The 13227-nt window shown below is 42.7% G+C and overlaps 1 pseudogene; it reads right to left on the reverse strand.

Moving 5' to 3' along the window:
* Positions 1-2624: 2624 nt before the first annotated feature.
* Positions 2625-13227, reverse strand: part of LOC120273165 — a 65664-nt pseudogene continuing 55061 nt past the window's right edge.

The raw sequence follows: 13227 nt of genomic DNA on the forward strand, positions 1-13227 counted from the left end.
GGTTGAGAGGTTATTTAATCTCTCCTCCGGGACATGAATAGAGTTAGGCATAGTTGACCTTAAATTTGGGACTATGTATGTAAGGATTTCCACGACTCACCATTGCATTGATTAGGAAGCATAATAGAGAGTTCTTGCACTTGAAATGATTTTCCTAGGTGAAGTATCATCTGAGTACCCCATCTTTATCGATTGCCTTGTCTCCTCCTTACTTTTGCTCTCTTACTTGTTGCTTTTAATTGTTGAGAATTGAATGATTATCACACTTATCATTGTTGATACTCCACATAGCTAAGAATCAAATTAAGTGTCTTTACTCCCTACTCCCCGTATATTCGACCCCGCTCACCCGGGATTATTACTTCGACAAACCCGTGCACTTGCGGGATATACGCAATGGGACCTTGTCAAGTTTTTGGCGCTGTTGCCGGGGAGCTAGGCGTTTAGAGATACTTTGCACTTTGTTTTCTTAGCTATTTCACTACATATTATATTTCATATCTTCTTATTCCATCATTGCTCTAATATTTCCTTATTTCTTTTTGCTGCAAAAAACGATTAACATATTTGAATCATTTGACACTATCATGAGAATGGTTGAACATGTAGAGCAGAAAGTTCAAACAGTAGCATGGAATGATACATCGTGTTATTCCTATCGTGGACAATGTACAACTCAACAGCCCTTGGAAGAGTCGGTTGAAGAGTACATTGCCAGGATTCAAGGGCAAGGCGGTTAGTTAGATAGTGTGATAAAGCAGTTTGAAGAATCCATGTTAGTGTCAATGAATGGCTAATTTGATGACAGTATAGAAAGAATCCTTGCTAGGTTTGAGTCTTCCTATCCAGATCAGAGGCAAGAACTCTTTTCAGTTGGTTTTACTATCTCAAATTTGGAATTCTGTGGAATGGACAAGTTGACATCCATTGCAGACTGTAAAGAAATAGATGACCAGATGGATAAGGAAGAAAGTAAGTGTGAACATGAGGCGAATGATTTCGAGGAGATTGATAAATTGAAGGAGGGTAGCTTGGGGCCATCAATTGTTGAACCACCAGAACTTGAACTTAAAACTCTTCCAGCACATTTGGAATATCTATTTTTAAAGGAAGACTCTAAACTCCCCGTAATCGTGGCGTCGAACTTATCTGCGGAGCAAAAGGATAAGCTTGTTAGCATGTTGAAAAAGCACAAATCGGCTATTGCATGGAAGATTTCCGACATTAAGGGTATAAACCCATCATTCTGCACTCATAAGATCCTAATAGAGGATGATTATAAATCTGTAATCCAACCTCAGCGAAGATTGAACCCGAATATGATGGAGGTTGTTAAGCGGAGGTAATAAAACTTTTGTATGCAGGAATCATCTACCACATATCCGACAGCAAGTGGGTGAGTCAGACCCAAGTTGTCCCGAAGAAAGGAGGAATAACAGTAGTGAAGAATGAAAAGAATGAGTTAATCCCCACGAGGACAGTGACTGGTTAGCGAGTCTGGATTGATTATAGAAGACTAAATGATGTCACTCGGAAAGATCACTTCCCTTTGCCCTTCATTGATCAAATGTTGGAGGGATTAGCAAGACATCATTTCTATTGTTTCCTTGATGGCATGTCTAGATACTTTCAAATTCCGATAGCCCCAGAAGATCAGGAGAAAACCACATTTACTTGCCCTTATGGTACCTTTGCTTATAGAAGAATACCTTTCGGGTTGTGTAACGCCCCTGCAACATTTCAGCGTTGCATAACGGCCATTTTTGACGATTTTCTCGAAGATATTATGGAAGTTTTCATGGATGACTTTTCAGTGTTCGGGGACTCTTTTGATGCTTGCTTAAACAATTTGGAAAGAGTACTAGTGCGATGTGAAGAGACGAATCTCATCCTTAACTGGGAGAAGTGTCACTTTATGGTGCAAGAAGGCATCGTTCTTGGACATAAGATTTCTCAGGCAGGTATGGAGGTGGATAAGGCAAAGATTGAGATAATTGACAAACTTCCACCACCTACGAATGTGAAAGTGATCCGCAGTTTCTTGGGTCATGCAGGTTTTTACAGAAGGTTTATTAAGGACTTTTCGAAAATCTCTCAACTGTTGACCAAACTTCTGGAAAAGGATACCCCTTTTGACTTCGGGAATGACTGTTTGAATGCATTCAATGTATTGAAAGAGAAGTTAGTGTAAGCACCAATCCTGACAACACCGAAGTGGGATGAGCCATTCGAAGTAATGTGTGATGCTAGTGATTATGCAGTGGGAGCGGTTTTAGGGCAGAGAAGAAATAAGCAATTTCAACCGATTTATTATGATAGCAAGACCCTCACAAGTGCACAAGAGAATTACACCACTACTGAAAAGGAATTATTAGCAATAGTGTATGCTTGTGATAAATTCAGACCATATCTCATCCTATCCAATGTCACCGTGTTCATAGATCATTCTACACTTTATTATCTCATGAACAAGGCAGATGAGAAGCCGAGATTGATTCGGTGGATATTGTTATTGCAAGAATTCGATATGGAAATCAAAGATAAAAAGGGGACAGAGAATGTGGTTACCAATCATTTATCGAGATTAGAAGGTTGTGAGGGGCAAGAACCGGCAAGCAAGGAAGTTAATGATTTCTTCCCCGAAGAACACCTATATGCGGTACAGGAATCAGAATCAGAAGATACACCCTGGTTTGCGGATTTTGCAAATTATCTGTCAGGAAAGGTATTGAAGCAGGGCTTAAGCTTTCAACAGAAGAAGAAATTTTTCAGTGATCTAAAGAATTTCTTCTGGGAAGATCCGTACCTGTTCCGTATTTGCGCAGATCAGGTGGTGTGAAGGTGTGTTTCTAGGGGGGAAGGGTGGAACATCATTGCGCATTGTCACTCAGGCCCATGGGGGGCACTATGCGTCAAGTCAAACTGCAGAGAAGGTTCTAGCTGCTGGGTTCTAGTGGCCGACTTTATTCCAAGATGTTCATCAATTCGTTTTACGATGTGATAGTTGTCAAAGGGCTGGAAACTTATCACGAAGGGATGAGATGCCTCAAAATCCTATGCAATTTTGCGAGGTATTTGATGTATGGGAAATTGATTTCATGGGACCATTTCCAAAATCCAATGGCAATCAATACATTTTGGTAGCAGTTGACTATGTTTCCAAGTGGGTGGAAGCCCAGGATCTTCCAACTAATGATTCAAGAACTGTGGTAAAATTTCTTAAGAAGTTATTCGCTCGATTCGGAACTCCAAGAATTATCATTAGCGATCGGTGAACACACTTTTGTAACACACAATTAGAGAAAGTGTTAAAGCGTTATGGAGTTCATCATCGTCTTGCGACGCCTTACCATCCATAAACGAGTGGGCAAGTGGAGGTTACAAACAGAGAGCTCAAGAGAATCTTGACCAAAACAGTGGATCAAGGTAAACGAGATTGGTCTGAAAGGTTGGACGACACGCTTTGGGCTCATAGAATAGCATACAGAACACCAATAGGGACCACTCCTTATAATTTGGTGTATGGAAAATCTTGCCATTTACCGGTATAGTTAGAGCACAAAGCATATTGGGCAATTAAATTGATGAATTTTGACTTGTGCAAATCTGGAGAGCAACGGATATTACATCTCAATGAGCTAGACGAATGGAGGATGAAGGCATATGAGAATGCAAGGATATATAAGGAAAGAATTCGGAAGTAGCATGACAAGCATATTAAAATACCAAAAGAGTTCAAAGTCGGCGATCAGGTGCTACTATTCAATTCCCGACTATGTTTATTCCCGGGGAAACTTAAATCAAGATGGTCTGGTCCGTATACCGTAACTGAAGTTTCACCTCATGGAGCCATTGAGATTAATCATTCAGAGAAGGGCACATTCAAGGTGAATGGACATAGGCTGAAACCATACCATGGCGGAGAGATTTGCAGTGATAATAGAGAAGTATTTTTCCTCCATAAACCCCCGTGAGGTAAGAAAGATACGTCAAGCTTAGTGACATTAAACAAGCGCTTCTTGGGAGGCAACCCAAGTGTTTACAATTTTCGTGCCTTTTAGTTTAGTTTGTTTGCATGAATAAATTGTTAAGTGTTGGTGTTTAAATTTTTGAGTGCTTGTGCTGGATTTTATTGTGGGTTTTAAAGGAATTCATTGTGTGTTTTGTTGCGAATTGGCGAAACTTGGTCATTTGAGTTCTATTTTTGTGTTTTTATCTGGTAATTTTTGCATAATAGGGCAGGCTCTGAGTGTGTCAACATGTTCAGAATATTTTTGCAGAGCCTGCAGGTTTTTCTAAGTCATCCAGAGAAAACACACGGGCGTGTGGAAATTACACACGCCCGTGGATGGGTACTGCGTGCTCATCCAGAGAAGGCACAGGGGCGTTCCTGCCCTTGTGGACGACCATGCGACTAGCGCACGCCCGTCGGTAATTTCCACATGGGCATGGGAATTCCTGCAGAGTTGGGTAGTTTTTTCCGAGAGCACACAGGGGTGTGTACTCGCCCCTGTGGGTGACCTCGTGAACCACACATGGGTGTGGGTCATTTCCGCACGCCCGTGCGAATCTCTGCAGGTTGCTTTCTCCATCCCGAGAAAACACAGGGGCGTGCGGCTGCCCCCTGTGAGTTCGGCATGTGAACCACAGATACTAAGATCACCTCAACAGTTTACTCCGTTACACGCGTAACTAAGCCCCAGTGGAGGTTCATCAGTTAGATCATTCACTCTATTATGGCCGCAAAGAACTCAAGGAACGGAGGTAGAATCTATCACGTCGGAGGGGAAAGGGGACGCTCCTGTACCTCTCGACTCACCCTCTCAACCCTCTCTAACCTAGCTTTGTCTAACGCTCGTAGTGTGTCACTCACTCACAAGGTTACCAACAAGAACTCTCAACCCTAGTGTCACTATAGGGGAAATGTTCATACAATCAAGCCTTTAAGGTTGGAACTCACAATAAACATCAATTTATTGGAAGCATAATAAAGAAGTTCAATGAAACGAATACATCCTAGGGTTCACAATCACCCAAGTACCCACTAGGGGTTTAGCTCTCCATGGAGCTAAGTACAATCAAAGAAATTGAATATAAAAGCAATGAATCCATAAAGAAACTCCCTCATTGGTCGTGTCGATGGTCTTGTGGAGAGTCCTCTACTCGTCGCAAGGGATCCTTTGTCCGGCCTATGATACACCTCGCCGGATCAATGCCAACGAAAGCTCTCCCAATAACCTTCTTCCAAATGACGCGCGATGTCGGAGCCGTAGAACCTCTCCAAAACCCTAGCCAATACCCCTCAAAATCCTAGCCAAAGCCCTCTCTCAAGTTAGGGAAAAGATATAGAAAAGAATACCAAAATCGGAGCTGAATCGGCTTTAAATAGGGCTGGAATCAGGCGACCACACGGGCATGGATGCTTCACACGCCCCGGTGGAATTTCCACATAGGCGTGGATAATTTCCGCACGCCCGTGTGGATTCTCTGAATTTCTGTTGTCCCGGTCGGCTGTGAATATTGCTGCTACAGCCCATTGCTACAGTGTCTGGCCTGAATAGCTTCCCAAATCCATACTTTCATCGGGGTAACACAAACGGGCACACGTTCACATCGTTGATCACTTGCTTCTTCAATGATATACAAGTTGGTGGAGCTCTTGTTCTATGTGCATAAGTCGGAATGCTCGAGTTTGACTGCCCCTATGCCCCTCCAAATGGATGTGCCCACTCGAATATGTGGAGGTTGGCACACACTCTAGCATCTCACACCCGACCTATGTCTTCGCGTTTGAACCTTTGCAAGATTTCCTCCAGAATCGGTGCATTATGATCCACATTGGTTTCTTTCCTTCATACTCGGCCTCACAACCCTACCTGCATAAAAGTAACATAAAAACACATATTAGTGTAAAAACCCGAGAAAAGTAATACTCAACATAAGGAATGAATGCTTCACATTCATATCGCACAAGCACTTATCAAACTCCCCCACACTTAAGCTTTTGCTTGTCCTCAAGCAAAAAATAAACATTCTGTGCATCGATGAAGAAAATATTGAAAGTGCTTGGCTTTAGATTCACCAAAGTATACAAAGAGAGCATTCTACAAGAAAGGGAAATTTCAATACTAAATACAAAAAATCAATGCTCTAGCTAAAAACTTGAATCAAAAAGGACAACAAACCCGAATTCGTGTACGTGTGTGAACTCACTCAAAACAACCCAATGTATACTCCTCAACGTTCTAAGTACAAGGGACTTATTTTTCTACAAAAGTGACGACAATTTAAAAGATAGTAGTAGCTTCACACAGCCTCTAAGGTAGCCCTTTCCAAAGCGGCCGCTAAGGTGGCTTTCACACTTTTGAGGTGGTAGCTCTTTCTACTGGAGTGGTAGCTTCACTCATCCTATGAGATAGCTCTTTCTCTCACTAGGGCATAACTAGTATCCGACTTATGAGAGTAGTTTCATACTATATAGTTGGTAGCTCTTTCCACCCAACAAACACAAATAAACAATAAAACTATTTTGTTCTTTCTTTTCCTTTTCCATTTTTTTTAACACAAGAAACAACTATGACTAGTCCCTTTTACCTCAAACTTGAGTTTCTAATAGAGTTTAAAGAGTGAGTAGTGCACTGTGTGTAAAACGGGAAAAACTTCCTAGAAATTCAAGCAAGAACTAGAGCATGAAAACATTCAATGTTAGAAATTCTCCTAAGCTCAAGAATACAATCATTGCGACTAAGGTGAACCGCTATTGCCTATGTGAGCATATATCAATCAAGAACAATAGAAAAGATGTGTGCACTATGAAACTCTGCCCCACACTTAAGTTGTACATTGTCCCCAATGTACACATGCAAGCTCACTCAAACTGTCTATCATTCAAAAATCGATGTCGGAGAAGCAATCAAAACAATACTCCCCTGATTCCTAGTGTTGTGTTTGATGAAGCCAATTTCATGGGAGTGGTGTTCCAACGGGTTGTGAAACACACACGGCCAAGTGCCGAAACACCTTGGCCATGCCCATGACTAAGTCTCACTTCCCAAGAAGACAAGACCATCTGCACACATACATGAGGGGGTTCAGTGAAGCTCAATAAAAACAAAATAACTCGAGTATATATAAAAGATAGACAATGAATACAACTCCAGATGCAAAATGAAAATATACTCAGAAGGAGAATCCTTTCTGATTAAACAAGTCTAAAATAAAATCCATAAAAGAAAAAAAAAAGAAATAAAAGTCAGGTGTCGGTGTCGCCCTCGGGCTCCGGTGTTGGTGCTGCTACTGGCACTGATGAAGATGCACATGGTGGGTCCACCGGTGCTGGAGATGAGGATGGAGATGCTGGAGGAACTGAGGGGGCATGAAGAGTCCTTGGCCGCAAGACAAATGAAGAGGCGATGTCTCGCTCTAAGATCTGTTGTAATACATCGAAACGCGCCATGAACTCGGTGTACTGAGCGGCTTGCATGGCCCTGATCTCGGTGACCTCTGTCCGCACCACTCCTAAAGCATTCTCAAGCCTCTCAAAACGATCATGAGCTCGAGATGGTGAAAACATACGCACGGGGGATGCATCCTCTGCCACTGGAGGTGCTTCGGTCTCCCTCGGTGCTGGCTGAGGCTCGGGAGCGGGGTGAGATGCCCCGGCTTCATCACCTTTATCCTCGAATGGTATAATCAGCACATAAACACCATTTGGATATTTTCTGACCAAACCCATTAGTCTCATTGTCTCTAACCCAAGTGGTGCTTGTATTATCATCTTCTCGGCTCCGCTGATTGTGTCACGTAGACCAATCCCCAAAATAAGTCTAGTAATGTATGGACCTGAGAAAATGACACCTAATCTAGGATACTATCCTTAATGCTTCAAATACTCTGCTAAAATGTGCCCCAGATGGACCGGTTCGTTCCAAACCATGGAGTATAAGTACAGAAGTTCTTGCTTGTTTATGACTCCCGTGCTATCACCGCGACCATTCAATGACCTGCTTATGATGGCGTGAAGATATCTATAACTAGGTCGAGATAAACATGACACCTTAGACACTCCTGGTTCATATCGCCCCTTACCACATAGTATTTTATACGCCTCCGTGGGAGATAATCCCGACATGTCAATTGGAAGACTCTCATACTCCTTAGTCTCAGTGTACATCTCATCATATAGAACAAGTCTAGTGGAGAACTGTGTGACACTCATACTATGATATTGCCCATAAGCTCTGAATTGAATAACGTCGACACTATCAAAATGAGCATAAGAGCTGTCGAACTCAAATGAAGCAAGCACCTCTAAAGTGAGTGAGCGAATAGCAGGGTCATGAATATTCAATTACTTTTGCCAACTACTGACCAATAATAGTTTCTTGACCTCATCAGCCATGTCATCTGCTAGTTGTACCTTCCTAAGTGACCCAACATCCGGGATTCGTGTTTGACCAAACTTAAGCTTTGCTAACCGCTCAAACCGAGCTCGATGCTCAGGAAGTGTAAATTCCATGACTTCCGGCTCAAGGGCAGGCCCTCTAGGACGTTTAGCAACTATCTTCTTCGCTCTCGTGGGCATACCTGCATGTATTAGAAAAAGAAAATCAATCAGTTTCATTCAGACTGCAGGAAAATAAAAACGCACGGCCGTGCGGAAATTCCACGTGCCCGTCCACTTTCACGGGGCGTGGAAAACGCATGACCCTTGTAGCCATTCTTTAAGCTATACCCTCTATCTCACTTCCAGATCTTCTCAAAAACAAATCATAACCATTTTAGCAAGAAAACGATGTGCATTATCCATTTCAATCGGGGTTAATCAGCTAGACTCAAATGAAGTCAGTGACGAGAGGAAACAATGGCTTACCGATGAGCTTAAGCTAAACACCATTATAATCCGCACAACGCACAGTCAATCGATTTGAAGACAACAATAGGAGGACAAGAGAATGCCGATAAGTCTTCTTTGAGCGACTTAGGGTTAGCTGAGGAGCATGGTGTGACTATTGTATTGGAAGAGTAGACAGTCTTTTAATTCCTGGAGATCCACACGGGCGTGTGGGGATCACCCACGCCCGTGTGCCCTCAAACGAAGGTCTCACAGGGGTAGACGCACGTCCCTGTGGCTTCGCTGGATATCCGAGAAGCATGCCCAAATGTTCTACATGCCCGTGTGGAAATTCCGCATGGGCGTGGACATTTACAAGCCCAACTCACAGGGGCAGCTACATGCTCTTGTGTCTTCTCAGAATGGAAAGAACTCCTCTGCAGAGTTGTTCACGGGCGTGTGGAAATTACCCACACCCGTGTGTGGTTCACAAGGTCGGCCACAGTGGCGAGTACACTTCCGTGTGTGCTCTCGGGATAATCTGCCCAACTCTGTAGGAATTCCCACGCCCGTGAGAAAATTATCCACGGGCGTGTGACAATCACATGGTCGTCCACAGGGGCAGCCGCACGCCCCTGTGCCTTCTCTGGATGAGCTCACAGTGCAAATCCATGGACGTGCGGAAATGCCACACGCCTGTGTTTTTTCTCTGGATGACTTAGAAAAATTTGCAGGTTCTGCAAAAAAATCTCTGAACATATTTATACACTTAGAGCCTGCTCTATTATGCAAATTTTACCACTGAAAAACATGAAATAGAGCTCAGACGGCCAAACTTCGCCAATTCCACATGAAAACACACAATGATTTTAAAAACCCACAATAAAATCACAGAACAAGCATATAAAAAAATTCAAGACACCAACCCTTAACAATTTATTCAAGCAAACAAACTAAACAAGAAGATAAGCAAACAATAAACACTTGGGTTGCCTCCCAAGAAGTGCTTGTTTAACGTCACTAAGCTTGACGTACTTTGCCTTACCTCACGAGGTTCATGGAGGAAAAATACTTCTCTATTGTCACTACAAACCTCTCCGCCATAGTATGGTTTAAGCCTGATAAGTGCTTTTGTGATATGAATGCGAAGCATTCTTTCCTTATGTTGAGCATTACTTTTCTCAGGTTTTTACATTAATATGTGTGTTTTTATGTTACTTTTATGCAGGTATGGTTGTCAGGCTGAGTATGAAGGAAATAGGCCAATGTGGATCATAATGCACCTATTTTGGAGAAGATCTTGCTAAGGTTCAAACACGAAGACATAGGACAGGTGTGAGATGCTAGAGTGTGTGCCAACCTCCTAGCATTCGAGTGAGTACATCCATTTGGAGCGGCACAAAAGCAGTCACACTCGAGCATTCCGTCTTATGCATATAAGAACAGGAGCTCTACCAACATATATATCATTGAAGAAGCAAGTGATTCACGATGTGAACGTGTGCCCGTTTGCGTTACCCCGATGAAAATATGGAATTGGGAAGTTATTCAGGGCGAAGACTGTAGAAGAGCATTGTAGCAGTACTGTAGCAGTACTGTTCACAGCCGGCCGAGAAACCAGAGAAACAGAGAATCCACACGGGCATGTGGAAATTATCAACACCCGTGTGGAAATTCCACACGGGCGCGTGTATCGTCCACGCCCGTGGAGTTGCCCGATTCCAATCCTATTTAAAGCCGATTCAGCCCCGATTTTGGTATTCTTTTCTCCATCTTTTCCCCAACTTGCGAGAGGGCTTTGGCTAGGGTTTCGAGGGGTATTGGCCAAGGTTTTGGAGAGGTTCTATGGCTCCGACATCATGATTCCATTAGGAAGAAGGTTGGTAGGTGAGCTTCGATCGAGGCGTATCCTATACCGGACAAAGGAATCCTTGGATGACGAGTAGAGGACTTTCCACAAGACCATTGACACGACTATCGAGGGGGTTTCTTTATGTATTCATTGCTTTTACATTCGATTTCTTTGATTGTACTTAGCTCCATAAAGAGCTAAACCCCTACTGGGTACTTGGGTGATTGTGAACCCTAGGATATAGTCGTTTCATTTAACTTCTTTATTATGCTTTCAATAAATCGATGTTTATTGTGAGTTCCAACCTTAAATGCTTGATTGAATGAACATTTCCCCAAGAGTGACACTAGGGTTGAGACTTCTTGTTGGTAACCTTGTGAGGTAGTGACACACCACGAGTGTTAGACAAAACTAGGTTGGAGAGGGTTGAGAGGGTGAGTCGAGAGTTACAGGAGCGTCCCCTTTCCCCTCCGACGTGATAGATTCTACCTCCGTTCCTCGAGTTCTTTGCGGGCATAATAGAGTGAATGGTCTAAGGGATGAAACTCCGCTGGGGCCTAGTTGCGCGTGCAATGGAGTGAAGCATTGAGGTGATCTTAGTATCTAGGGCTTAATTGTGGCTAGGGACCTTCCGCCTGGACCAAAGGGTTAGGTCTAAATCTTGGAAGAGATTTATCACTTGGAATCCCTAGAGCTCATTGTAAGTCTATGTGAGTGCGAGGTGTTGAGATTGTTCGATTTCTCCTCCAGGACATGTATAGAGTTAGGCATAGTTGACCTTAGATTTGGGACTATGTATGTAAGGATTTCCACGAATTACCATTGCATCGATTAGGAAGCATAATAGAGGGTTCTTGCACTTGAAATGATTATCCTAGGTGAAGCATTATCCGAGTACCCCATCTTTATCGATTGCCTTGCCTCCTCCTTACTTTTGCTCTCTTACTTGTTGCTTTTAATTCCTGAGAATTGAATCATTATCACACTTATCATTGTTGATACTCCACATAGCTAAGAATCGAATTAAGTGTCTTTACTCCCTACTCCCTGTAGATTCGACCCCGCTCACCCGGGATTATTACTTCGACAAACCCGTGCACTTGCGGGATATAAGCATGGGGACGTTGTCACAGCCTATGCCCATTCACCTTGAATGTGCCCTTCTCTGGATGTTTAATCTCAATGGCTCCGTGAGGTGAAACTTCGGTTACAGTATACATACCAGACCACCTTGATTAGAGTTTCCTTGGAAATAAACATAGACAAGAATTGAATAGTAACACCTGATCGCCTACTTTAAAGTCCTTCGGAATCTTAATATGCTTGTCATGCCACTTCCGAATTCTTTCCTTATATATCCTTGCATTCTCAAATGCCTTCATTCTCCATTCGTCTAACTGGTTGTGATGTAATATTCGTTGCTCTCCGGATTTGCGCAAGTCGAAATTCATCACTTTAATTGCCCAATATGCTTTGTGCTCTAATTCCACCGGTAAATGACAACATTTTCCATACACTAAATTATAGGGAGTGGTCCTTATTGGGGTTTTATATGCTGTTCTATGAGCCTAAAGTGTGTCATCTAACCTTTCAGACCAATCTCATTTCCCTTGTTCCACTGATTTGGTTAAGATTCTCTTGAGCTCTCTGTTTGTAACCTCCACTTGCCCACTCGTTTGCGGATTGTAAGGAGTAGCAAGACGATGATGAACCCCATAACGCTTTAACACTTTCGCCAATTGTGTGTTACAAAAATGGGTTCCCCGATCGCTAATGATAATTCTTGGAGTTCCGAATCATGAAAATAACTTCTTCAAAAATTTCACCACAGTTCTTGCATCATTAGTTGGAAGAGCCTGGGCTTCCACCCACTTGGAAACATAATCAACTGCTACCAGAATGTATTGATTGCCATTGGACTTTGGAAATAGTCCCATGAAATCAATTCCCCATACATCAAACACCTCACAAAATTGCATAGGATTTTGAGGCATCTCGTCCCTTCGTGATAAGTTTCCAGCCCTTTGACAACTATCACATCGTAAAACGAATTGATGAACGTCTTGGAATAAGGTCGGCCAATAGAACCCAGTAGCCAAAACCATCTCTGTAGTTCAACTTGATGCATAATGCCCCCCACTGGGCCTGAATGACAATGCGCAATGATGTTCCAACCTTCCTCCCTAGAAACACACCTTCGCACCACCTGATCTGCACAAATACGGAACAGGTAAGGATAGTCCCAGAAAAAATTCTTAAGGTCATTGAAAAATTTCTTCTTCTGTTGAAAGCTTAAACCCTACTTCAATCCCTTCCTGACAGATAATTCACAAAATCTGCGAACCATGGAGTATCTTTTGATTTTGATTCTGATTCCTGTACCGCATACAGATGCTCTTCAGGGAAGAAATCATTAATTTCCTTGCTTGCCGGTTCTTGCCCTTCACAATCTTCTAATCTCAACAAATGATCGGCAACCACATTCTCTGCCCCTTTTTATATTTTATTTCCATATCAAATTCTTGCAACAACAATATCCACC

This window comes from Dioscorea cayenensis, chromosome 12, assembly GCF_009730915.1.
Source record: "Dioscorea cayenensis subsp. rotundata cultivar TDr96_F1 chromosome 12, TDr96_F1_v2_PseudoChromosome.rev07_lg8_w22 25.fasta, whole genome shotgun sequence".
Lineage (NCBI taxonomy): Eukaryota > Viridiplantae > Streptophyta > Magnoliopsida > Dioscoreales > Dioscoreaceae > Dioscorea > Dioscorea cayenensis.